We start from the raw sequence: 10,781 nt of genomic DNA on the forward strand, positions 1-10,781 counted from the left end.
CAAAGTTTGAGCCAGCTGCATCATAATGAATCGAAGAATGTATTGACCAGGCAGGCGTTTAAATGTCAACAATAGTGTCCGAAGAGATTTGTCATCAGATTGAAAAACATAAGCACAGTTTTTTCTCATTTGATGTCATTTTGAAGAATGAATTAAAATGTCAGTTGATAAAAATAAAAATGCGGGATATTTAAAAAAATAAAAAATGCTCAGGAATTGGAAAAAGATTTTCTACATTGTCTTTTATTCGAATAGTTCAACTTTGATATCATACACATTATAGGGAAAAAAGATTTATCAAAAATACAAAAAAATCATTCAAGCGAAACGTATTTAAAATACACAGTACAGTCACATTAATGTGACCACCTGTCAAAAGCCGGAACGGCCCTTTATCCCTTCATCGTGAGAAGCGGATCCTTGAGGTGTATCCTTGAGGTTCTCGTATCCTAAAATTTCACTTTACTGTACTGTGATTTGTTATATTTTGATAGTATTTCTGTATTTTTGATTTCTACTTTGCTTTATTATCAATTTTTGACCCTATATAAACATATTTTTTTGCCTTCAAATTTGACAAATATTAAAAAAATAGTGCTTAAGGATGGTATTTACAAAACAATCTGAATGACCTAAAAATAAGGAATTTTCCTCCCGAGCATCAGTAAATATCAGAGCATTATCAGTCAGTCTACAATTTTAAAATTAATTTAAAACACAGAAGCATTTTGTCCATTAAAGAAGCTTGTTTAAAAGGCATTAAATATTTACTACAAAACATCAATATATTCACTTGATAGAACTAAATGATGTGTTTGAAAAAAAGATCCACTTTTTCTGAAAAGGACAAAAAGAGATTAGTAACACATAGATACCTGCCATTAATCATAAGACCCACAGTGAGGAGGAAAAGATTACACAGAATGAAAAAGAGAGGAAAGAATAAGACAAAGATGACTACTTGCCACAGAGTGAGGTTTTTACTGCAAATACCAATAAATCACCAACAAGATACTTTTTCGATTTTCCGGAAAATTGATGACTTTGAATCTTTAATGATACTATTTCACCCAACAATGTTGCTTAAGGCGACATTATAAATACTTCAATTTAAGGATATTGTTTGGCCATTCAATTTCGTTATTCCATGTTATTTATATAAGCTTTCTGCCAGTTTGGTTTTAATAGAATTATTTCTGTATCATAAAAAAATATATGTTGCACAATGAGTGCAGTCTCATGTATCGTTACATATTTTGTGACATGCGGCAGATTTTTGTTTTTAGATAATAGGTATAATGGTAGTAAAAAACATGTTGAAAATTTTAATAGTGCCTTGCACTTTAAATTAAATATTGATACAGCGTAAATATATTTACTAAATAAAATTACACAATTAGTTACAATTAGTTAGTGATATATATATATATATATATATATATATATATATATATATATATATATATATATATATATATATATATATATATATATATATATATATATATATATATATATATATATATATATATATATATATATATATATATATATATATATATTCAATTTCAAAGAAGAAGAACGGGTAATATTATAAATATAATATATCCCACGCTTAAAAATACCCGAAATATGGACGAAATTTGCAAAAAAGTTAAATAAACATGAAGAGATTTTTGACCGCGTTCGTGACTAAACTAACGGGACCATTCTTTCGAGATAGTGGCTCCTATATTTTGATAGTCAAAAATCGCACGTTTTTCGACTGGATTAACTTTATTTACTAAATCAACTTAACTGTAATCACAGATATAATTGAGTTGAAAAAGTTGTGTTCGTTTCCATTTTCTTCCCTTCATGTTATTTGTGATTGTAAAAGCTTTTCTTAATGTATCGTGTCAAGTCAGGGTTTGACATCCTAGTTAAAGGCCGAAGCATTTTTAAAAATATTTTTAAGAATCTATTTTGCTTACTGGCTAGTTTTTATAGTGTTGTTTGCTTAGCTACCTTGTTTAGGTTACAAATAAAAGCAGACTTTTTACCACTGTATGGAAAATGATGATTATTGTGATGTGTGTTTACATGAAATAGAATTTTTCTCCGAATAGTTGTGATTTTCAATTTAAAAGATAAATAGTTTAATTAACGTAAATTAAAAATAGGAAACTAATAATTTTTTTTCAATATACGAACTGATTTAATTATTAAAAAACTGTATTATTTGCAGTTTTTGACTATTCCTCCAGCAACACTTTAACACATTCTAAACGTAACACTAGATTATTTATTGGTACTTTTTTCTCCTTTTTTACTTTTTCTTTAACTTAATCTGTTTTGTGTTTCAATGCTTCTGATTTTTTTTATTTCCGTTGCAATTATTAAAAAACTGTATTATTTGCAGTTTTTGACTATTCCTCCAGCAACACTTTAACACATTCTAAACGTAACACTAGATTATTTATTGGTACTTTTTTCTCCTTTTTTACTTTTTCTTTAACTTAATCTGTTTTGTGTTTCAATGCTTCTGATTTTTTTTATTTCCGTTGCAAAATAATCTGATTAATTTCGTCTATTTTTTACCAGGGAGTAGCTGGAAAACATTAAGCGCATTCTGGAAATTAAAAGCAATTTAGAATATTAAAAAAGGGCATGCAAGAAGTCATTCTCCTTCTTTAATTTTTTCTAGCAAGTAAATATTTCACTCCTATGCAGAACAGTTCACCAGATGCAGTTTAGATAATTTCAGTTTTTTTTCTTTAAAGCACTTCGAAATTACCTAAAACTTTTTCTCTAAATTTATTAACAAGATTCAGCTAGAAAAAAATGCATGCTAGATTTTTTCATTTGTTTAATAAAAAAAAAGAAACAAAAAAGATGAGGTTAACCCAATAAAAATACTTCTAATTATGCTTTTCGAGTAAGTTTATAAACATTTCTTCTTTAAATAAGTTCAAGCTAAACTTATTTGCGCTATAAAAATTTTACGAATGCTCTTTAATAAATGGTGCCTTACAAAAACATATTTTTACATAAATACTGAGCAAAATATATATCGTAATTAAACTTTTTTTCTGTCTATAATTTTTAACTAAGTTCAAGTTAAACTTATTTATTACATTGAAATTCCACGAGTGGTCTTCTGTAAGTTTCACATATCCACTGGACAAAATAAAAACCCAATTTCAAACATTTTTTACAATAATTTTCATCTCATTCTAAATTAAACTTAAATGTAAAAAAAAAAAAAACTCCATGAATATATTTTTTAAAAAAATACTGTATTAAAAAATGTTCCTATATTTATTATACCTTCAATTTATTATCCTTCAATTTATTCAATTATTCAATTCACAAACAATTTTGTGCTTAGAGTAGTCTCCCCCAGAAAGGACAAAAAAATTTTTGTCCAAAAAAAATAACACAAGTGTTTCATTAACAGTTCATTATATAACTTTATGGATTTGTGTCTGAGATCAAGGCACAGTACTTTTGTAAAACTAAAGTGTTTAAAAGCAAGAAGCATTCATTTGGTGTAAAGAAATATGTACTACAACTTTTTTTCATACATTTAGTATGTGTGCCAATTTTTGTGAAAGGCAATTACTGGGTTGAAGAAGAGATAAAATAGCAGTCAAGGACACAGAAATGAATAAACACATTGATAAGCCATATTTTTTTTTAAATGACGCAATTTGACATCAATCTGTACGTTCAGAAAGGTAATTTAAAGGTCTCCCGAATGACCAGAAATTTTTGATGCATGATTTTGCAATCCATGCAGCATTAGCTGATGTTAGTTTATTTCTTTTACTCCGTCTTATTTACCTCAAGCACTTTTAATTGCTTCTAATTGATACATGAGAATACCATATGTTACTAAGACGCTGGTAATGTTCATAATGAATCCTTTGTGAATAGAAAACATTCCCCAGGCTGTGATTGCTATATTTGACGCCTTAATATTGTGAACCAGTAGAGAGAACAATTCGATAGTCTTCAGACTTGACGACTGTTTTGCAATTTTCTCCGTACTTGTAAGCATTACATCAACCAGAGCATCGGTTCCTTGAGTAACTTTCGCTCCTCCCAGAGTCAAAAGAATAAACGTCGTGAGAGTGGATACCGCCGTTATGCCAGTATAACCAACCGCCAATGGAGTTTTAAACATGGGATTATTTGAGACCATGACGCTTACAGTGCTGAAGAAGTTACTGATCATGGATCCGTAAACAAAGAATATGATGACATTCAAGACTCTGTCCATGTCCTTTACACAATGGTAAATTTGTTTGTAAATGTTTGTGTAACGCAAAATCAATTCGTATTGGTCAAGATCTTTGGCTAGATCATTTTTAAAGTTGATGCCATAGCGACCAATTATCTTATCTACGGAAAAGAAGGTGTGCTGGCAGAGCAGGAGCACGACAAATGACGAAGTCACATTCAATGTATGGGTGAAAATCACTGAAAATGTTACAATCCAAGCGAAGTTTTTGATTTCGCCGATTTCTTTATCAAAATGCATTGAAAACACATACTGAATTCCTTCCCAGTGCAAATCGAAAAAGAACAGAATAAGAACAGCTATCAGTGATAAGATGGAAATAGCCATGTAGAGGCATTGTAACAGCATGAAACGCGTGCCGACGAACACGCGAGGGTCGAGCATAATTGCAAGGCGATGAACGTTTCTGATAATTCTGCAGATATTATTTCGCTTCCATATTATCAGCCACATATTTATGTAGACACAGATGCAGAATCCATAATATGTGTACCTGAGAGAGGCTTGCGGCAAAATAAGAAAGTTGTAACGAATACTGATGATAGCAAATATCGTCTTGATCGTAATATTTAAAGCACACCAGACTTTGATCGCCATTGATAAAGATCTTTTATTTGAGTAAAGAGACAGCGAAGAGAAGGGATATCCCATTGCAAGCAAAATCATAAATGTCAGTGGAAAAGCGCTATTTTGAATTCTAGTTCTCTTCTTAGAATACTTTTCATTCGAAGAAAGCACTTCGAAGTGCTTTACGTTATCGCTCAGAAAACTTTGATACATTTTGTTCGGTAAGACTAAGTAGACTAAAGTGTATTTCTAAGCTAAACGTTTTAGTTTGTTATAATACAACTACAATATTTTAAACAAAGCAATACCAAAAATATTCATGTATTTTTATTGTTTATTTGAACCGCTATTGCGCAGGTTATAAATTCTCAGATAAAGTGCGAAATTGATTGAAGAAAAAGTTTTTTTTAAAATTTTTTTTTATCTAAATGCATTGAAACAGATGGATGGTACAAAAATTAACCTAATATAAATGCAAATAACCAACATGTTCAGCAAGATCTAAATGGATTATTAATCGTTTAAAAATATTTTATTAAACAGAAAAATTTCGAAATTGATTTTTTTTTAATTTTCCTGCATATTTATTTATATTTCGATGAAAAAAACATGTCAGGTATTGTTTAATGTATTGATGCTGTAGTTTTTTTTATAGTGCAATTAATTTTTTTATTTAGAGAAGCTGCGAAACGTATTATCAAACTATTTTGCTGGCGTAAATATTGATAAATAAGCGTAAATATTGATAACTACATTTATTAAGACCTAAAACAACATGATTTTTATATTCCTGTTAGAAAAACTATATAGTTTTTTAAAATAATAACTGAAAAAAAAATGAATAGAAATCAACACTATCATGTTTCTTTTCACGTTTTCTAATAAATTAAATTTTTTTTAATAATTATATAAATATTATTTTTTAGCAATACATAGAAGATGGCGAACAAAATGAACAAATTGGGACAATTGAAAATAAATACATTCATCGCATGCAAGTAAAGATTAAAAATTAAGTAGAATATCTATTTCCGATATAAGTGACGGAAATATACATTAGAATTATTTGTAAAAATGTTCATTAGGTTAATGAATTAGTTTTATATTCCAGTTTTATTTATATTTTAATGTCAGTCCACCGAAATAATATTATGAGTCTAATAGTGTTTTCTGTTTTGCAAGCTTTCGGAAGTAATTTGTATCTGCATAATCAATTTACACACAAATTCTTTGAATATAAGTATGTTCATTTAAAAATAAGGTACAATTTTTTTATTAATCTTTTTAGAAAAAACTCATTTTTTATTTATTTTCTTAGAAAAAATTTATTTCAAATAAATATCACTTATTTTATTATTTAAAATTATTTTATTCAACATGTTGTGTAAACTCTTCACACTTTTAAAGTTTATAATTTTTAAAATTTAGTACTTAATATTTAGTATTCTTCATTAAAATTCTATCTTTATATTTTTTTTCTTAAAAAATGTACTTTATACATTCATTAAATTTTAAGATATGTGCATATACACTGCTCTACTGTAATAAAAAAGACTAGTTAAAGTTTTGATTTTTTTTTAATATCTCAATAGTTAGAGGACTATTTTCTAACTTTAGAGGAAATTAGTTAATACGATTTTTCACAATTAGGAATAAGGTTTAAAAGTCAGGGACCGACAATAAATTCAGAAAAGAACGCCAGAAAATCAAGCAATATGCTTATAACTTATACTGATTACTTTGGCTGTTATTTGCAATAACTGCATAACATTTCATAACTTCATCTTAAATATTTATTGAGATATGGACATTTTTATAAAAACAAACTAATTTAAAACAAACTATGAAAATATTCAATAAGATTAAAAAAAAAATTTGATAAATTAAAAAATATTTGCAAAATTATTGTTTTAAAACTTGAGAAAAAATTGGTTAAAAATACGAAAAATGTGACTATTTAAAGTAGTTCTTTTATACTGCACATGCACGGAATAAATTAAAAAAAATTTGTAGAGAATCGTATTAATGAAAATAATCTGATTTGAATGTCTTCTAAAGAGTTTCAAGCAATTTTCTAAGAAGGCTTGTACTTCCTTCTTAAAAGAAGCTCCAAATGATAAGGAATTTTCTACAAATTACCTTTTATACTGTTAAACAAGATTTATTAAAAAAGACACTGGTAGAGAGTGGATCATATCCCATAAAGTAATCTTTCCTTTCGCCTATTTTCCTTCCTTACCCCATCACAGTTTGATGTCCGGGTGATTATTGCAAGGTATTATCATTTGTTGTTAAATTTTGTTTTATGAAATTTGTGAAAAACCCCTTATCATTTTGATCATTTTTTAAAAATTTTACTGCAATTGAACAGTATAAAAAACTACTTTAAATAGTCATATCGTGCAAATTTTGTAACTAATTTTTCTTCATATTTTAAAACAATAATTTTCTATTTCATTTTAAATTGTTCCTAAAGTTTTTGAGTAATTTTATCAAATATTTCTAAAGTTAGGAAAAAAAAACGAAAAACAAAATTTTTTCTTTATAAAAATGTCTATATTTCTATAAATGTTTAAGTTAGGTTTATGAAAATTTATGCAGTTTCTTCAAGGGATCGGAACAAATTGCAAGTTTATTGCTTGATTTTTTGCACAGGGTATACAAAAATACTTGTTTTCTTCCGTAACTTATTCTCGGTTCCCGAAACCTCTGAAAGCTTTAAAACTTATGGCTAAGTTTGAAAGATTGCAAGAATTAGTTACCCGTGAAGTTACAAATTAATCCTCAAAGTATTTCTTGAGAAATTTAAAGAACTATAAAAAGCTGAATGTATCTCTGCGACTATTGTATTGTATTGTAACTATAAGAAGAAGGAGGAGGAGAAGAAGTAGAAGAATAAATAGATTAAAAAATAGAGGAAAAAACAAGCGATGAAGCGGAAAAAGTAGTAGAGGAAAAATAAGATCAAGACTAATAATAAGAAGAATAAGAGCAAGATAAAAAAGTAGTCGAAGAAAAAGAACAAGAAAAGGATTTGTAATTAAGTTGTATGGAATCAATATCAAGCCAATAAAGGTGCCAAGCTGTTTTTATTTTATTTTTATTTTTCCCAGCTTCTTCTTGTTCTCATATTTATGATTGTCGTGTTCTTTTTGATTAAATTCTTCATAATGCCTATTATTTTCATCACCAGAATCTGTATTTGTTTGTTGCTTCTTTCTTTAACATGATTGTAAGCAATATAAATGCAAATTATTCTACAATGGCTCACCATTACATATTGTGCTATAAACAATCATATCTTACAATGCAAATCGTATTGTATTGCAAATCAATGCTAAATGGTTGGATTTGCTGCGAGTATAGCATTATTGAGAACTGCAATCATTACTGCACAGATATATAAACTGAAAATTTATTGATTATAAGTCTTTAGAACAACAAGCACGTATAATTTCTTTTTATTCTTGACCTTCAAAATACTGGTCGCCAACTATCCATTCCCACGTAAACCTCTCTTTTCATCTAAGTTTTCACCAAACTTTTGCGGAACTCAAGATGTACACGATGGGAATTTTCTCATGAATTATGAATGAATTGTCCACTCTGGTTGAGAAAAAGAGCCATTCTTCAGTTTTTTATTCATCCAAGAGGATTTAGTCTTTTTGTTCTCGTCGCCAACTTTACATGTTCAAGCGTAAAAAAAAAAATGGCGAGAATTTCAATTTGAATGACGTCTAAATTGAGCGTTTTTATTTTTGCCATTTTATTTTTCCTCGAATCTTGACGTAGAGAAGTGGTATTTTCTTATCAAAGTTTCTTATTTCGCTTCAATAAAATATAGCTTAAATTTGAATTTTCTGTATTGCCTATTTAGTTTAGATTCTTTTGAAAATCGTATACCGGAAATTTATTGTAATTATTTCTACGAATAATAATTGGATGCTTGCAACTTGAATAGAAGTGAAGTGGTTATCCATGTGATTTAAGTTAAATTTAATCTGATACCTGTAAGTGATGTCGCAAGTGTTTGTCGAACCTGATTGGCTCCTGAATTGACAAATACGTGCGAAATGAGAAAACATAACTTAATGAATAATAAATTAACAAGTAATTGGAATTAATGAAAATTATATCTAAAAATCATTATATATATGGTTCATTCTCACGAAAACTGTCATTTTTCAGTTCATAAAATCCCAAAAAAGTAAAGTGAATAAAAAGCTCTGAAACTTTTTATATTAATAGAAATATGTAATGGTATTATAAAGAAAGTATATATCCTATAAATTATACTTAATATTTAAATAAATTAATTAATTTCACTGTTTAAAAAGTGAGGGAATGATATTTTATTTTAATACATGTTTTTCTCAAAGTTACCTCAAGTTTGAAAATGATAACATACTAAGTATGTCTAACATTTATTATAATTTAGTTTTATATACTTAATAGCTTTTAAAGGTTTGGGAAATAAAATTGGCTGGCACGATTGAGCAAATTTTTTTTTAATAATATACTCATCTTGAATCATTCCCTCACTTCAGCATCATTCCCTCACTTTATACACTAGTGAGGGAATGACAAATTTAATAAAATTTAAAAATAACAGTTAGGCCTGATTAATTTCTGAAATCAATCACATACCATTATATTCATACAAGAAAGCAACACATAATTATCCACTTTCTCGATGAAAACGTATTTTATTTTACTCTAAAAAACGACATGAGGGAATGACAAATGTAAAAAATTTTACCTGGTTTGATTCATTCAAATTTATTCCACAGCAAAGCTTCTTTAAGTTGAAGATGGAAACACACTTCAATTTTGTTCTATGATGCCAGTTGTTAACTGCTAAAGTTTTTATTAAAATATTTTTATTCTAAGAAGATTGCAGGTGATAAGAGCATTGTTTTGAGGGAATGATGCGAAACACTAGGGACAAAGTTTAAAATAGTGCTGTGTTGATATTTTTTATCAGAAATTAAATTTAAAATTGATTTTCTGAATTCTATATTTCAATAGTCTGAAATAAAAAACACTAATTTGTAAATTTTTTTATTTTTATTTCAGAAACAATTTTTTCTTCTTTAAAATCAACATAGGGGACAAGTGAGGCAATGACATATTGCTATATTTTAATTACCTAAAATAAATAAAAAATAAAAATTGATAATTTTACTTTTATTCTTTTGCTAGCCTGCATTCTGAAGGACACTTTCCCTGAAATTTTTTTTTTCGTAAGTTGTAAAGCAAACATAAAATATACTGGGGACATGAAAATGACTGTTTTTGTGAGAATGACCCATATACGCCTTTCTGTTCGCGTTTTAAGAAACTGATGAAAGAATTAATAAATATTAAATAAATAATCCCAAGCAACTGAAGCGGTAAGTATTACCTAATAGATTACCTTCAAAAATACACAAAATTGTAATGACAGTTAATTTTGCAATTGAAATACAGTACAAATATATACAATCAGATCCAATGCTCTTGCAACGTCATATAGTTGTTTCTTTTTCAAGAACGAATGGTCTTATTTAATGAAATACGTCGATAGGCCTAAGATTCCAGTAAGACTTCGAAACCATAACCTTTTTACTAATGTTTCTATGATATATATCGTATAAGATAGTACAAACTAAATTTCTACCTGGTGTGTTTAACTTGTTCTGAAAGCATATTGTTAACTTAAAATATTGTTTTGAAAGTATATTTGTATATTTCGGTAACGAAATAAAATGGAACGATATGCAGTCACGGATGATTATTTAAACCGCAAAGGTCTTTTCTTAACTTGCAACGGAGTATAAACGCGTTATTTCATGTAGTGATTTCAAAAGGCGTCTTTCGTCTATTAAAATCAACTTTAATTGTTTTCTTTTCCTTTTTTTTCACTCATAATAAAAGTATGGTCAAAACT

The sequence above is a fragment of the Parasteatoda tepidariorum genome, chromosome 3 (genome assembly GCF_982258835.1).
Source record: "Parasteatoda tepidariorum strain Cologne lab strain chromosome 3, Ptep-v5.0, whole genome shotgun sequence".
NCBI lineage: Eukaryota > Metazoa > Arthropoda > Arachnida > Araneae > Theridiidae > Parasteatoda > Parasteatoda tepidariorum.